This window comes from Macrobrachium nipponense, chromosome 5 (assembly GCF_015104395.2).
Source record: "Macrobrachium nipponense isolate FS-2020 chromosome 5, ASM1510439v2, whole genome shotgun sequence".
NCBI classification, from domain to species: domain Eukaryota; kingdom Metazoa; phylum Arthropoda; class Malacostraca; order Decapoda; family Palaemonidae; genus Macrobrachium; species Macrobrachium nipponense.
Genome location: NC_061107.1, coordinates 19670299 through 19685298, shown reverse-complemented (window position 1 = coordinate 19685298; position 15000 = coordinate 19670299). Strand labels below are relative to the sequence as shown.

Here is a 15000-nt window from a genome sequence, read left to right as displayed (position 1 = left end):
AATAAATATGATAGCGTTATAGATATATATATAGATATATATTATATAATAATATTTATAATATAATATATATCTAATGAATGTAGTAATACGATATATATCTTTCATTTTGTCTTGATTACCAACAAATGGTTGTCAAATCTGTGTCGTCGTGAAACAGATGCATAAAAATTTAGTACAGTTAAACAATGTTGATTACAGCACCCTATTCGACTTTGCAAAAACTGATACAGTTAGCCAATATATTGTTCATAACCCCAAGTGTGTCATGGTCTCATACGAGTATCACACAACATGACGCGTGTGTCTAATACTTCATCTATTTGTAGGACAAACAAAAGAATTTTAAATTACTATAGAAAAAAAATCTCATCTGAATAAAAAAAATTCTTATATAAAAAAAAAATTATTATTCCCTTTCCATATTCCTCAGAAATCTTCTTCGAAAGCGACGAATATGAAATAACTGACAAAGTACGAAACACAATAAAAGACAGAAAATTTGTTGTAGATACAAGCTGTTGTCAACAGATTTCCTCTATCGTCAAAAATAAAGACAGGAAGAACCTCAAAGGTCAAAGGTCAAAGGTCAAAGTACTTTAAAATAAAATGCGTTTTGGATCACAGGCGACGCATAAAACCCAAATCAGGTCATAGTGACAGCGCGATGCTCCGCCCCTTTCTTATATCTTATTTTTTGTATCTCGGACTTATACTTCTGAACTAGGTTAAAAGAATATTATTATATATATATATATATATATATATAATATATATATATATATATATTATATATTTCTATATATAATATATAAGATATATATATTATATATAAATAAGAATAAAGAATGAGTGTAGCTAAAATAATGGGAAGATGGGAGTGCTGGTATACCATACAGTCTCTCACACGTCTTATTTTATTAACGAATTAACTAACAAATATTCAGTAACGTTTTACTAACGAAATAAATGAACACAGTGAATAACGTAAGAAAATATGTAAATTTGCGATACACGTTAACTTCATGTTACATTAGACCAGTAGTTCTCAACCTGGGGTCGCGCCCCCCTAGGGGAACCGTCAGCTATTTCCAGGGGAGACGTGAGCCCTGGGGAACATTTTAAATGGGTGAGTAAGTAATAACGTATGTTTTCTATGGTTTACTGTTCTAGTTAGACTCGTTGGTATTTACCATGTTCTGTAATTATTTACCTCCTTCCCTGTCCCTCGAAACCACTTCTCTCTCTCTCTCTCTCTCTCTCTCTCTCTCTCTCTCTCTCTCTCTCTCTCTCTCTCTCTCTCTCCCTTTAAATCTGGGAGGGAACTTTTGTCTTATAGATGCAGGGCGGCCATGGGACGAAAGGCCAACTCTTATAGAGGGCGTGGTAATAAAAAGATTGAAAACCAATGCATAAGACCCTTCACTTTCATATTCATGTCATGTCATATCTCTTCCACACGTACAGGCACACAAACACACACACATCATTCCACTCTACAAATAATGTTTTACAAGTTATTTGCAACTAGGAAACCCACCCCTCACTCTCTCTCTCTCTCTCTCTCTCTCTCTCTCTCTCTGACAATCATGTACTTACATTCTTATTGTCAGTCATGTAAGTAATTTGTAGCTTTCATGTGATTGTTCGAAAATTCCTCTCTCTACTATATATATATATATATATATATATATATATATATATATATATATATATATCAGTCAAGGTATGCCACGAAGACAAAAAAGTGAAACAACGGGCTATGCTGCTAGGCCTTTCGACTAGTAAAGGACATTGTAGTCGAAAGCCCTATAAACCACACCATTGTTTCACTTGTTTCTTCGTGGCATTTGCCTTAATTTACACATTCATCACGCTCCATATCTAAATGATTCAGTTACACCACACACACACACACACACACACACATATATATATATATATATACACACACAGTCACACCTCGGTTTTCGTATGCCTCTCTTTTCGTATGTTTAGGATTTCATAGACTTCTTTCTACGAAATTTTGTCTCGGTTATCCTACTTTTTCCTCGGTTTTCATACACTCAGAAATGCTCCATCCAGGGCCCAGGGCACGACCGGACCCCACATCAGGTACCCAAACAAAGCATCCCATCTTCTTTCGTGACTCATTCTGCTTTTGTGTTTGTTGTTTTTGTGCTTTTTTATTCAAGTGCAACTGTAAAATGAGCCATCATAGGGCCAAAGAAAGTTCCCAGTGCTAGCCCTTCTGTATGTTTTAAGTGCTAGCCCTTCTGTAAAAAAAAAGAAAGGCAAGAAACACTATAGAATTTAAGAAACAACTCGTAGCAAAGTGTTGGAGGAAGTGAGAAAATGCTTACAACAAGCGCTGCTGTTAGTGAATTTAAGGCCAGCAGAGGCATGCTCGAAAAATTCAGAAAACGAATGGGCATACATAATGTGCCTACTTCAGGGATTAAGGACAAGTTTGCAAGGTGGAATGATGCAAAAAAAAAAATGTGTGGAGAATTATCATCCCAACAAAGAAGTTGTAATCCGTGTCTCCAACATGTTTAATGACAATGCCATTTTTAACTTTAGGCAAATTTTGAAGAAATGCCAGAAACAAATGTCTCTAGACAGTTTTGTTGTGCGACAGTAGTCCTCATAACTCTCAAGCTGGTCCTAGTGCCAGTAAAGAACAAAGAGGGGAAGTAACCTCAGACAGTGCCAGTAAGAAACAAAGAAAATTAATCCCAGATAGGTCCTTGATACCTGAAGTCCTTCTGGAGGAAGATTCCCCTTCCAAACAACCTCTCCTCCTCCCTCTCCCCTCCTCTCCGTCTTGCATACGCTAACAGGTGTTTTCCATAAAGGTAAGAGTGATGTTAAATGTTCATTTATTCATTTCATTAGTCATATATATATATATATATATATTATATATATATATATATAATATATATCTCATTGTTTTTTGTATGTATAACTGTGTTTTTTCTTCCCATAAAGTGTATTTTTTGTTAATATATCTAGGGGTCTGGAACACATTAATTGTATTTACATTATTCCCTATGGGAATTATTGTTTCGAAACTTCGTACGTTTCGGATTGCAAGGGCGGTTCCAGGACAGATTATGTACGAAAACCGAGGTTCCACTGTATATATATATATATATATATATATATATATATATATATAATGTATATATATATGTGTATATATATATAAATATATATATATATATGTATTCACATATCCAAATTGTATGTCCTATGAGATTTTTAATCATCACTAATGTTAAGAAATCTCTTCCTCAGTTTCGTCGCCTCTCAGAGCACTCACACCTCTCGCATAATTTCCTCGGCATTACTAAAGGCACAGGAATGAGTCGCACAACTATTTCTGAAAATGGCAACTGGCTTCACAGAGCTCAGACGCCGTGTGAATGACATATCCAAGCCAGAGAAAATGAAATTTTCGCTCGTGAATGAATGCTCTCGATTTGAGAGAGAGGCTGACTGGTGGTCAGCAGCAGCAACAGCAGGAAGACCCAGTCGCAGCCGTCTGACCGTTACTGAGTGCTGTTTAAACTGGGAGAAAAAGTTCCATCAGGAAGAATATAATATAATATGACATGTAGTGGGACTGGGTGATCTCAAACTGGTAGATGGATGTTGGTGTTAACACACTTCATATGGCAAAAGTATCTGCTCTTTCGCTTCGTTACTCTCTCTCTCTCTCTCTCTCTTACTTCTTGCAAGGAGCAGACATGACGTTACCTACCCGGTCCCCCGTGGTTGGGTGGTATCGGGTCGGGGACCGCCCACGCCCCTACCAACCCCGAACCGGGTCCGGATCCCCTTCTTGGGTCCCCGTCAGTGTGGGTCTGGCTATCGGAAGGGAAGGACGCATCGTGCGTTCGCGTGGAATATCGTTAAAGTGTAATGTCTCGTCGCAGATTTTTGCGTGAATCATTCTGTGCTTAGCGACGAGGAGATGGATGTGTACACTAGACTACACTGATGTGACTTTGTGTATACATGATTCTATGTGCAGTGCAAGAGTAGTTTTGTTCTATAAATGGTGCTCCCATCACTATTCTCACTCTCTCTCTCTCTTGTATTTTTTTTTTTTTTACCAAACAGTGTAGTAGCATCAGGAATGTGATTGAGAAACGAATCGTTTTTTTTTTTCCCCGTTTCTCTTATTTTATCTTTTTTACTTTTCCTGTGAGTGATTCATTCAAGTCTTGTTATTATTATTCTCGTCGTCGACGTAGCAATGCGAGACTATTTCACTGCCGGTTTTGCGTTTGTTTGCGTTGAATGAAGGAGCGCTGATGCTTAAAGAAGTTAATAAAAGATGCCAGCGGAAGACGAGAGTAAGATGAGACTGTAATAGGAAGTGTACTTGGGGAGGGGGGAGGGAGGGGAGGATGGAGGAGTTGGAGCAGGATGGGAAGGAGGGAGTGCAGAGAAGGTTGAGGGATAGGGTAGATGGAAGAGAGAGAGAGAGAGAGGGAGAGGGGTGGATTCGTGTAGGGTGAGGTGGGGGGGGGGGGACCCGCCATGGATGGGGTTGAGGAGAGGGCCAAGGTTGACTTCACAGGGTCCTACTTAAATCTACAGATCAGCTTCAGACTTTCTCAAGATTGAAGGGAAGGTGACCAGTTTGAATGATCATTAAGTTATCTGATTTTTTTTTTTTTCTGTCACAGCCAAATCTTTAACTTCATCTTGTAAGCTGATAGCGATCTTGCATAAGTTCATACTAGATAGAGAGACGCTAAAATCAGCGTATGATTAAATGCAGTATTATTATTATTATTATTTTGTCATTCTGTGTTGCGTAACGCACCTCGTGCGCGACATCATTTTTACACTCAATTCAGTTTTATAAAAGTTGCGATATGTAATGAGTCATATTTTTTTATGTGGCGCTGTGGTACTAACAGAATGCTACCGGGTGTTTGTGTCTGTGTTGGGGGGTGACATTGTAACTATCACAGTCGGTGAATCATGTTTTTCGAGGCACTAACTATGTCAGAAAAAAAAATTTTATGAAGACCATCGCTGATAATGACTCAATCGCCGATAAGATTACCGAGTACGCTGGTTGGTACATTAAGAGAAGCCTTATAGTAACAGCATCTAAAGAGGCAAATCTCATGCGCTCTAAAGTAATACTTTACATAATATAAATGCACAGGCAAACGCACGTAAATATTACAGCCAAGTTCAATATAAGTGTACACTACTTTGCCTGTGTTTATATGTCAAGTGTAGGCGAATAATGCTCTCTCTCTCTCTCTCTCTCTCTCACGTGCCATTTTATAATTACATTACAGATTTCTTACGAGTTTCTTACCAGAAAAAATTATGAAAGATAATATTCTAGCAAACATTGCTGCTTATCAAATATATATATATATATATATATATATATATATATATATATTGCGTGTAAATGGATACATGGTGGGCTAGTTATGAATAATGCATTTTTAGATACATAAAATGCATAAAATAATCAAAAAATACACACGAACCCCTGAAATGCGACTTTATAGTTTTATTGTTCAATATTATGGATTTAATTAATACACATTTATTTTCCTTGATCCACGTGATTTCTAGACCAACCGCTGCCTTAATTCACACATCACATGAAAATAACATAACAGATAGGAGTGCAACCCAATTTTGTCCGGATATGGTCGTAACGCCACTGTGACGTTGATGTGACTGTAACATCGTGATGCCGAAAAGATGTAATGCATTCCTCCGAGCGCTGCTTCCCCGTAACGCTCCGGTAACGTTATTGTAACGTAGCTGTGTGACAGACCAGTGGCACTGAATTACTTGCTCTCTCTCTCTCTCTCTCTCTCTCTCTCTCTCTCTCTCTCTCTCTCTCTCTCTCTCTCCGGTTGTAAAAGTTCCTTGAATGGCTGAAAGGTGTTTATCAAATTATTTTCGACGAAGAAATGTTAGATAACAAGTAGGCCTAATAGGAATTTGTACTTGCTACTTACTTCTTCTTTCCTTTTCGCTGCCCGGAGATCATTAGGTCAAACCACGGTCCTTTAAATATATCCTGAACCAAGGTCCTTTAAATATATTCTGAGTATATTTAAAGGGCTTTGGGTAAGGCGTTCAATCGGACTTTGCATGAGGAAAGATATGTTTAAACAAACGGAAAGCGAAGCATACTTGTGTATGGCTTTATGTGTATGTGTGTGGACATCCCCTAGTTCTCTCAGTGCCCTGAAACAAACAAAAAAGTTTAAAAAAACAAATAAATAAGATTGCTAAAACCCAACTTTACACCGTTGGTGAAATCTTACCTACATACGCCTCAGGATTGGTCTCGGGACGGTGAATTTCGAGCGGAAAGAACGCTAGCTATGCCTCCTCATTTGTTTGTTTACTTCCATTTTCATTTTTAAGACATTCCTGGTCTATTTTTCCCCTCAAAAAAGGGGGAACAAAGGTAAAACAACAAAAATCCACCCCGATATTGATCCCTAATATTCTACAGCGTATTGAAGGTTCGATAGGATAGTACTCCATTGGCTCTTACAATGTAAACCAGATGTCATAAAGATAAGTAAGTGGCTGTTTATCTTAAATGTGGCTGTAACAAGGCCTCTTCTCTCTCTCTCTCTCTCTCTCTCTCTCTCTCTCTCTCTCAGGACTACTCGGCCTCCTGCCTTTCCTTTACGCTCAGCGTGACTGTGTATTGGCAGGGATCCATTCATACGGAATAACCGAGTGTTAATGGAATGGAAGACGTCATACACCCCGCTGCACCGTATTCACTCCGAATGTGTGTGTGTGTGTACCCTTTCTTATTCATGTACATAATAAGTGTATTCACACACACACACACACGTGTGTGTGTTTGAGTTAGATGGCCACGATATATAGGTCTAAGAACAGACAGCTCACCACTGCCTTGAAGAGGCCAAGTCCATCCTGAATGAGACGAAAAAGAGAGCAGACAATAACAAAAGAACGAGAAGCAAAAAACGGAAGCATCAGGCAAAATTCGAAAGCTTGGTGGAGGGAGGAAAATCAAAACATTTGAGCCAAAACACTTCTTTCTCCAGTGACGTCAAATAGTATGTAATTTCGTTACTCCGATGTTGTTCTACGCCGATCCTCTCACCCAAAGTAGTGTGCTTTGCCTTGGACCGACGCCAGGAATAAAAATGTGTATGGGGAGGTTACTATTGTTGTTGTTGCCTGGTGTAATGTATACTGTAGTACTAACGTTGTTTATCAATCAGTTATTCGTGTATACTCCGGGTACCTACAGAATTACGAATCTATGACTTGATTCTCTCTCTCTCTCTCTCTCTCTCTCTCTCTCTCTCTCTCTCTCTCTCTCTCTCTCTCTCTCTCGCATAGGCTGATTCAAAATGTTTATTACACCTAATTCATAATGAACAATTTATGTATTCTTTATACCATGTATGAAGGCATACATGTAAATCTGCAAAGCATCGTCCTCCTTTTGTTCTCCAGACATTGTTGTGAGTTTTGCTCTCGAATACATTTCGTTTATTCCGACGATACAACTTGGACCCGGTGGTGAGAGCGCAGAACGAGGAGGAATTCTAACGACGGTCTAAAGGTAGAATTCCGAAACACATCGCATTTTTCCCTTCCCTTTTTTTCCCACCGTCGCTGCTAAATACACAGGTGACGTGGTTAACTTCCCGCGCGGTTTTATGGCAAACATCGCGGGCAATTTTGGGCCGGTGCCTGCATTACTTACCTAGGTCTAAATTCTAAGTGAAGTTTTTGAGCTAAGAGACACTCTCTCTCTCTCTCTCTCTCTCTCTCTCTCTCTCTCTCTCTCTCTCTCTTTTCCTAGATCAGTTTCAAGTTCTTATTTTTTTATTTTTTTTTGGTCATCAAACTAGATCTCAGTTTTGAGAAGAAAGTGCATAAGTTTATAATCTCTCACGTAGTAAGGGGTCTATGTTTGTGATCTCTCTCTCTCTCTCCTCTGTATGACTGTAAGTAAATGGCGGTTCTTTAACTAAAATGACTTTGTCATTTTTGTACGATATTTTTCCTCGGCCTCTAAATGGCATTAGGTTAGAGAAGCTTTGCCTGGGTGGTCCTCCAAAATAGCAAGCAAAAGGGGGTGCCAGGGGTGGACCCCTGGCTGCCGAAATTAGCTAGTGTGTGGGTGAGTAGGTGGGGGATTATTTTAAGGTGTTTTATACATACATACATACATACATACATATATATATATATATATATATATATATATAGTATATATTCATATTTATATACACGTTCGTGCGTATGTTCGTTGAATTGTTTCTAGTATTAGCTTTAAACTATTTCGAGATTTTGGCTAATTTATTATTTATTATTATTATTATTATTATTATTATTATTTCTTAGGCTGTAACGCAATTCTACCACTTCGAATCTGCCATTTCTCCTGTGATTACAAAACGCGAAATTATTATTTTAATGATAATTATTGTTCAATCTGTGTTGTCCAAAATATAAATGCTGGAAAGATATTATTAAAATTTTAACGGAACTCCTTACATTTACATGATTTTGATTGTTACTGAAGAGGTCGGATTGGTGTTAAATAAAAACTAAGTCTAGCTAGTAACGCAATTGTCATATTGTAGTATGTACGCTGTGGTTTTGAAAATGAATTAATATTATCATTATTATTTGTATTATAACCGCCGATAACACTTCACATTCTTGAAGCGCCCGATACAATATTCCACTTTCCAAAAAGCGACTTCCATCCCGTTATGGTTAGTAATGACACTATGCGTCACGTCAGTACAGGTGGAGTTGGGAGCAGCAGTTATTGCAAAATCTCTCTCTCTCTCTCTCTCTCTCATAGCTAGTGGAACGCATTTAAGATTTAACGTTAATGTAATTAGCTTAGTATTTGTAAAACTAACTTACTTAACGCAATTAGTCTCTCTCTCTCTCTCTCTCTCTCTCTCTCTCTCTCTCTCTCTCTCTCTCATAGCTAGTGGAACACATTTGAGGAGTTTTAACTTAACGTTAACGTAATTAGCTCGGTATTTGTAAAACTAAATTGATGCCATTAGTGTCTCTCTCTCTCTCCTCTCTCTCTCTCTCTCTCTCTCTCTCTCTCTCTCTCTCTCCTGTGGCCTTTTAGGTTCGTCACAAGTTGAGGGCTGCGTCTATGTTGGTCCTTATAAGTCCTCCTGGGATGAGTTCCCCCATCTCTATACGGGTCTTAATCACCTGAAGGTCCCTGATGTCACTGCTATAAATAAACTCCTGTTTTTATTTTGGTGGGTTTTTTTTCTTTTATTTTTTTTTTGTTTCATTCGCTCGAAGGTCTTTCTCTTTCTTTGGAAACTGGTAACTGGGTCGATCATTTTTGTGTACTCGCAGTGGATATGTTACGCGCACTGTTTTATCAATTGTATGCTACGATCTTAATTAGGAACGTAATTTGCTGTTTAGGTCTATAGAAGCACAACGGGTTTCTACAACCTTTTATATATATATATATTTATATATATATATATATATATCTATATATATATATATATATTATATATCCCTATATATATATATATATATATATATATATGATATATATATATATATATAAGGTATGCATTAAGCTACAAATGTCCTTTAATATCTAATTCGCTCTACCTCAAAATTAATATATTTTTCATATATATTAACTGAAGGGGAATTTTTAGTTGATAATAATTCCGTCGGCTGCCGATTTCTTGGTTCCTAGGTTCGCGCCCGGGAGCCGACGAAATTATTATCAACTAAAAATTCCCCTTCAGTTAACATATATATGAAAATATATTATTTCCGAGGTAGAGCGAATTAGATATTAAAGGACATCTGTAGCTTAATGCGTATACTATATGAATGACGATGATGTGATCAGACTCATATGTAGGCATATAGATAGATAGATATAACATATAACAAAAAAACAGCCTCAATCATGAAGAAGTATAAAGTCCCATTTCACGTAGTGACGCCCGAATTCACATTTCCCTTGTTCTTTTCCAGACTAGAAAAGGAAACTGGGTGGTAGATTGTACATATGTAATATTTTTTAGTTCGTGCCTAACGTTGTAGCGTTGGTATAGAATCTAAAAAAAAAAAAAAAAAAAGGAAGTGACGCACAAAAAAGTACAAAAGGAAGAAGGGAATACCGCATTCTTGGTGCTTATGTTGATCTCCAGTGCATTAGCAGACAAGGATGGCGATATACTAAACCGACCTAGGCCTACTAGCTAGCCCTCCGTTCTTTTGTGTTCCGTCAATTTGAACAAAAGTGGACAGGAGGCAGCCTAGGAACACTCGCACAGGCCTATAACTCCGCACTCCATTAGGCCTAGAAATCTGGATCATGGACTGGCCGATGACTATTTGGTGAGTATTCAACTTTTTAACATTTCTGTCATATTGTGGTGGTGGAGACGTTTCTGTTGGTAACTGTTTACTATCCAGACTTTCTTCATTTTTTGGTGTGAAAGGTACTACTGCTTTCACACGTTACCGTGAGGAACTCAGTTCAAGTTGAGACTTACATTAACGTAGATTTGTGTGAGGCTGCATTTTACCGTGATTGTGTGTGATTATTAAGTATCTTTTGTGGCGATTTACCCATAAAATATCAGCTTTGTGATACTGAAATACTCGTATGAAAACAGAGTGGTAATGGTAGCAGATGACATTACAGGGATAGGAGGAAATAAAGGTGAATGTGAAACTATTTTAGCTGGGGATGGTCGTGGTGCGGAGGATGCTCTCAAGTTGCAGAGTGAATGGTGCCGTAACTAAGTATGTTTTGAGAGAGAGAGAGAGAGAGAGAGAGAGAGAGACGTGACCACGGAGTCGAGCATTATTGTTGTGCATGAGAGGAAACGAAACCAGCGGCGAATAAAGGAAACCAAACGATAAAAGATGTAGAAATACACAGGTGTTAATCGTAGGAGACGGGAAACAGACTATGATAAGGTAGCACTGTGTCGCAGTCAACCAACTATTGCAACAACACGGACCGCTTGGCATAATGAGTCAACGAAAGCCTGCCATTCAAATCAAAGCAGGAAACCAGTCATTTTTTGATAAATAATCAGAAAGTATCGCATGGCTCTACTAGACAAAGATAGTAAAAGCGACCTCTCACTTGTCCCAAGGAGTACCATTGTTAAAACTGCACTAAAACTCAATCATTTTACTAATAATTATTCAGTGATCAAACGGAATCAAAAGTGGCGATTACATTACCTTAGTAAAAGGACGGAAATGCTGATTAGATATATATTTTCCAGACTAACTGCTATATTATCATGGAAAGCTCACTTAGGTCTAACGCTAAATCGCGGAAAAATTTAGTTAGCCGAGTTTCTGATGTAGACCTGTTTGGAATATTGCTTTTTATTCCTTTAATTTATACGTATAGATTATTTATGCTATGAGTGAGTATACCATTATGTCTTTGCATATCTATTATACGTTATTTCTGCCTATCTATATATACTTATAGACTATTTATACTATGTTTAAGTATATAACATTATATCTTTGCATATCTATTACACGTTATTTCTGCCTATCTATATATACTTATAGACTATTTATACTATGAAAAAGTATACCATTATATCTTTGCATATCTATTATACGTTATTTCTGCCTATCTATATATACTTATAGACTATTTATACTATGAATAAGTATAACATTGCCTTTGCATATCTATTATACGTTATTTCTGTCTATCTATATATACTTATAGACTATGTATACTATAAGTACATAACTTTATGTTTGCATATCTATTACACATTATTTCTGCCTATCTATATATACTTATAGACTGTTTATACTATGAATATGTATAACATTATGTCTTTGCATATCTGTTAAGTTACTTCTGCCTATCTATATATACACCTATGTCTGTGCATATCTATGACGCGTTATTTCTGTATCTCTAAATATTTGTATTGGAACGTAAACGCATTAAATGATGCAACGGTAATAATAAGAGTATGTATAACTTTTCAATCACCTGCATTTATACACCAGTGAAATCGCGTGCGTCTAGGTTCGCCCAGATTCTCGTATATATAATAACTGTAGCCTTTTGAACCTAGGGACTGATTGACTGGTTTTAAACTGCCAACTGACTTCGTAACAACCGTGGTGATTAACGTCATAACTCATTAGGTTGCTTGATAATGGATATGCAGTAAATTAATTCTCTCTCTCTCTCTCTCTCTCTCTCTCTCTCTCTCTCTCTCTCTCGTTTCCGCCACGTGAGTTCTGTTTTCGTGCAAAAGAAGAGAACAGAACAACGCCTATTTATTTTCTCCCGTTTGTGGTGGGGGGGCCTTCTTTGCCAGCCCAGGAGCCAATGGCTGGATACAACCTTCATCAGCTGCGTTACTCATCAAATGGTAGCTCTCTCTCTCTCTCTCTCTCTCTCTCTCTCTCTCTCTCTCTCTCTCTCTCTCTCAGGGCAGGAACAGCAGCACGTTGCACCTTACAGTGAAACCTAGTCACTACTGCTGCTTGTGTGCTATGCTTTTTCACCCTTCCACAAATTTCGTGCTGTTGTCCCAGTGCTCTCGTAGGATGCCAGTAAACTTTTCTGTTTGTGGTGTGAGGAGGGGAGGGGGGGGGATGTTAGGAGTAGGGATGAAAAGGGAGGGAGGGGAGGAGGGGGCTTCACAAGAAAAGAGAGAGGATTTAGTGCTCGTGCGTGTAGCTCAGTTCACTTCACTCCCACAGAACATTATACAATTCATATTAATTTTACCGTATGTGGTTGCTGTGGGTATTATACTCTGGAGTGTGGTGTATGCGGTATGTATATATGGTCATTCTTGTGTATATGTAAATGCGCTGTGCATTTAAATGCACTGTCTCTCTAGTATTATAGACGTGGGTCATTAGACCCAGAGCATTTTCTGGACGTCAGTAAGTTTTCATCTTTGTAAGATGCAACTGGAAACCTGTGAATCCTTATATTTTGAATGAGAACATCTCTCTCTCTCTCTCTCTATCTCTCTGCTCTCTCTCTCTCTCTCTCTCTCTCTCCTAAGTTTTGAAAATCATAAATGCAAAAGTTATTTCTTTTGGAAGTAGTTTCAGAATAAATTGTCTTTAAATATTAAAATATTATATAAATTTATATAAAATTAAGAAGAAATTTACTTTTAGAAATTTAAATATTATATATATTAATATATATACATAATATATATATATATATATATATATAACTATATATATATAATATATATAATGATATATATAGATACATGAAACACTGGAACAACTTCATTTTTATAGGCTAATCGTCTTTGGGAAGCCATTCCTATCCTATCTTTCCTCCGCCTCTAATACAATCTACCTGTAAAGTGCGGTTCACTAAATCCAGTTAATTATGGACACTAGTCTGGGGAAAGGAAATTCTCTCTCTCTCTCTCTCTCTCTCTCTCTCTCTCTCTCTCTCTCTCTCTCTCTCTCTCTCTCTCCGTCCCAATCACAAGCTACAACATAATGTTCTCCGTGTGTGTGTGTGTGTGTGTGAGAGAGAGAGAGAGAGAGGAGAGAGAGTCGACCTTGTATGGCATTACTGCTGCCCATGAGAACGGCCCGAAACCTTCTCAAGGTTGCTTAGAGAAATCCTGTATGAAATGTCTCTTCCTTCTTCCTTCTCTGTAGATGAGAGAGAGCACCTCTCATTTTTATACGAGGAAGAAGGAAGGAAATAGAGATCCACTCTTTCCCAAGAGAACCGTCCTTACATTTAGGTCTATTTAACTCACGCACACAGAGAGAGAGAGAGAGAAGGAGCAGCTTGGCCTAACATATTAAGGTTCAGTTGTCCTTGTTCTTACATATGCGTGTGTAACACCGCTGCCCAAATCTTCGATACGATCTATACACTTCAGCGCAGATCACTTTTCTGATTCCTTTCAGGGAGGCTGTCGGTCACTTCTTGGTTATATTAAACTGGTCTCGTGCCATCACGAGTTCTTTTTTTTTTTAATAAAACCCGGGCTATGGGGCCGTTTTATTTGATGCCATTTAAGATAATAACGATCTTAGGATGTTGTGAGAATGCTAAGACGCTGATTGCATTTGAGTGGTAACGAGCAGCATTTATTCTTAAGAATATCAAACTATGTTCGTTCCCCCCCTCTTTCTCTCTCTCCTTTGACCAGTGGGTCAGTCTGCCACGGTGAGGCCAACATCTTTAGAGCCCTCTCTCCCTCCCTCTCCCCAGGGGCGCCTCTGCCAAGGAGGTCCTCCTCCTCCACCCAACCCAACCCATCATCACCAGGCAAACCACCCAATGATGCAACCTCTAAATCAGTGCTTGTATGCGTAGGCTGACCGAAATAGAGAGAGAAAGAGAGAGAGAGAGAGAGAGAGAAGGGCGAATGACTCAGGGATGGGCGACTGAACGAAAGAAAACCAAACTGAGCGAATGCTCGCGGGAAAATCGTCATAAAAAGAAAAAAAAAAATGATCGTTTGGGTCTACCTGGTTGGCTATCTCCCAGGTGACGTCGCCGACCCCTTCGCAACTCCGCCCAAATCACCTTATCGGATCTGATTGGGCTCGGAAAATCAAGGCCTTTTGTAGATTCGGGTGAAAACTGACTTTCTATTTCGGATTTAAATACAGATCGAGCCTTTTTGGTCATTTCTCTCATTCTGCATAAAAAAAAAAGATTTTCCTGCCTCTCTTTAATCTGTAGTCTATCGTCTGCGGTGTTTTCGGCGAAGAGGCTTACCGTCGGTGTGCGCTCTCTCTCTCTCTCTCTCTCTCTCTCTCTCTCTCTCTCTCTCTCTCTGGCCGGGTGCTTCAACGATGACTCATTGGTTAGATCTCTATATGGCAACACACGCTCATCTATCGCTGTATTATTACAATTGTATTATGCCTTATCATTCCCTACTTTCTTCTCGGCGCAGAACGTTCCTGTCT

The 15000-nt window shown here is 38.3% G+C and overlaps 2 long non-coding RNA genes across 2 annotated transcripts in view; one reads left to right on the top strand and one right to left on the bottom strand.

The window, feature by feature from the left end:
* The window catches only part of LOC135215236 (uncharacterized), a 526566-nt gene that overhangs the window by 190704 nt on the left and 320862 nt on the right, over positions 1 to 15000 (bottom strand). The gene's annotated exons all lie outside the window — the stretch shown is intronic.
* Positions 3858 to 15000, top strand: part of LOC135215235 (uncharacterized) — a 92323-nt gene continuing 81180 nt past the window's right edge. The window contains exons 1-2 of the long non-coding RNA XR_010314624.1: positions 3858 to 3927; positions 10054 to 10419. This is a non-coding gene — a long non-coding RNA (uncharacterized LOC135215235). The remainder of the gene's footprint in view (positions 3928 to 10053; positions 10420 to 15000) is intronic.